We start from the raw sequence: 3032 nt of genomic DNA on the forward strand, positions 1-3032 counted from the left end.
AGAGTTCCATCAGCACGATGGCGTGGTGACGATCTTGATGTACTACTGCGGCAGGGCTTCACCTAAGCACCGCTACAATATTATCGAGGACTATGGTGGAAGGGGGCACCGCACACGGCTAAGAATATGATCACGTGGATCAACTTGTCTCTCTGGGGTGCCCCTGCCTCCGTATATAAAGGCTCAAGGGGGGGGTGCGGCCGGCCTAGGAGAGGCGCGCCAGGAGGAGTCCTACTCTCTCTGGGAGTAGGATTCCCCCCCCCCCCAAATCCTAGTTGGAATAGGATTCGCGGAGGGGGGAAAAGAGAGAGGGGGGCCGGCCCCCTCTCCTTGTCCTATTCGGACCAAGGGAGGGGAGGGGCGCGCGGCCCATCTTGGGCTGCTCCTTCTCTTTTCCACTAAGGCCCACTTAGGCCCATATAGCTCCCGGGGGGTTCCGGTAACCTCCCGGTACTCCGAAAAAATCCCGATTTCACCCGGAACACTTCCGATATCCAAACATAGGCTTCCAATATATCAATCTTTATGTCTCGACCATTTCGAGACTCCTCGTCATGTCCGTGATCACATCCAGGACTCCGAACAACCTTCAATACATCAAAATGCATAAACTCATAATATAACTGTCATCGTAACCTTAAGCGTGCGGACCGTACGGGTTCGAGAACAATGTAGACATGACCGAGACACGTCTCCGGTCAATAACCAATAGCGGAACCAGGATGCTCATATTGGCTCCTACATATTCTACGAAGATCTTTTATCGGTCAGACCGCACAACAACATACGTTGTTCGCTTTGTCATCGGTATGTTACTTGCCCGAGATTCGATCGTCGGTATCCCATACCTAGTTCAATCTCGTTACCGGCAAGTCTCTTTACTCGTTCTGTAATACATCATCCCGCAACTAACTCATTAGTTGCAATGCTTGCAAGGCTTAAGTGATGTGCATTACCAGAGGGCCCAGAGATACCTCTCCGACAATCAGAGTGACAAATCCTAATCTCGAAATACGCCAACCCAACATGTACCTTTGGAGACACCTGTAGAGCTCCTTTATAATCACCCAGTTACGTTGTGACGTTTGGTAGCACACAAAGTGTTCCTCTGGAAAACGGGAGTTGCATAATCTCATAGTCATAGGAACATGTATAAGTCATGAAGAAAGCAATAGCAACATACTAAACGATCGGGTGCTAAGCTAATGGAATGGATCATGTCAATCAGATCATTCAACTAATGATGTGATCCTGTTAATCAAATGACAACTCTTCGTCCATGGTTAGGAAACATAACCATCTTTGATTAACAAGCTAGTCTAGTAGAGGCATACTAGTGACACTCTGTTTTTCTATGTATTCACACATGTATTATGTTTCCGGTTAATACAATTTCTAGCATGAATAATAAACTTTTATCATGATATAAGGAAATAAATAATGAATTTATTATTGCCTCTAGGGCATATTTCCTTCAGCAAGACCATTGAACAGGATGATAAACGGCTAGCAGCGGTATGAACAACAAGAGCTTCTATGAAGGAAGATATGGAAGAGAACCAAGCCCCCAAAAAGAAAAGAAAGGTATGTAGCTTCCATCGCATTCATGTTCTACCTGAAGGAAGCAAATGTAGCTTGCAACACTAACCTATATATCTATGCAGGCACCCTCCAGCGCACCTGTAAGCGCGAATGAAGGACGTGTTTTGAGGTCTAGGGTATCAAAAGATCAAGATCATGTTGATCCTGAGCATCAGCCTTCCAAAGGTAGCCTAATGTCACTTGCTAGAATTGTTCATATTCTAACCTAATGTCACTTGCTAGAATTGTTCATATTCTAACCTAATGTCACTTGCTAGAATTGTTGTATGACTATGTTAATTTTCTTGCATGAAGAGATTACTCATGAGCTTGATGGTGATGGTAGTCAAAAGAAAGGTGGAAGAAAATTACTCGAAAGGCTAACATATATGCAAGGCTGAATCAACCCAAAATCCATATTCCACTTAATGGGGATGGACAGCCTGTTGGGCCAGATGCAACCGAATTTGCTAATTTCATTGGTACTTTGGTGAGGAAGCATATACCACCTGCAGAGTTAGATTGGCGAGATGTTGATGTAGAGAAAAAGTTGTTAGTGTGGGAGACCTTGAAGGTAGAAATGAGCATAATTTATAACTTACACACTCTTTTTTAAAGCCATCTAACTGAGTGTCCTGTTTTCTCTCATTTTAATAGGCATTTTATGAGCTGGACTCAACTGCTTTGAGCTTTGTTATCAACACTTCACACATAAAATGGAAGGATTGGAAGTCAGATTTAAAGAGGTACAAGTTTGATGCTGCACTCACTGATGCACAACTTATGAAAAGACGTGACAGCAGAATTAGTGAAGCTGACTGGAAGACCCTTATTACTTATTGGAGATCTTTTGCATTTGAAGTAAGTCATCCTGCTAATCAAAACTGTAGTATATCTTTGCAGCACACTCTGTAATGGACATAGATAAACAAATATGCATGTAATGATTTGATACGTCTCCAACATATCTACTTTTCCAAACACTTTTGCCCTTGTTTTGGACTCTAACTTGCATGATTTGAATGAAACTAACCCGGACTGACGCTGTTTTCAGCAGAACTGCCATGATGTTGTTTTATGTGTAGAAAAGAAAAGTTCTCGGAATGACCTGGAAATCCACGGAGGCACTTTTTGGAATTAATAAGAATTTATGGGAAAAAGAAATAACCAAGGGGGCCAGGGCCTGTCCACGAGACAGGGCCCCCCCTATAGGGCGCGCCCCCTATCTCGTGGGCCCCCTGGACCTCCACCGACCTCAACCCCAACTCAATATATTCACGTTCGGGGAGAAAAAAATCAAGGAGAAAGTTTCATCGTGTTTTACGACACGGAGTCGCCGCCAAGCCCTAATCTCTCTCGGGAGGGATGATCTGGAGTCCGTTCGGGGCTCCAGAGAGGGGGACTCGTCGCCGTCGTCATCATCAACCATCTTCCATCACCAATTTCATGAT

General features: G+C 44.3%; 1 long non-coding RNA gene across 1 annotated transcript; it reads left to right on the top strand.

The window, feature by feature from the left end:
- Positions 1 to 1549: 1549 nt before the first annotated feature.
- On the top strand, positions 1550 to 2425 carry LOC125538755. The gene is made up of 4 exons (XR_007296504.1): positions 1550 to 1584; positions 1665 to 1767; positions 1897 to 2155; positions 2239 to 2425. It is a non-coding gene; the product is annotated as an uncharacterized LOC125538755 (long non-coding RNA).
- Positions 2426 to 3032: the final 607 nt, after the last annotated feature.

This window comes from Triticum urartu, chromosome 1 (assembly GCF_003073215.2).
Source record: "Triticum urartu cultivar G1812 chromosome 1, Tu2.1, whole genome shotgun sequence".
NCBI classification, from domain to species: Eukaryota; Viridiplantae; Streptophyta; class Magnoliopsida; order Poales; family Poaceae; genus Triticum; species Triticum urartu.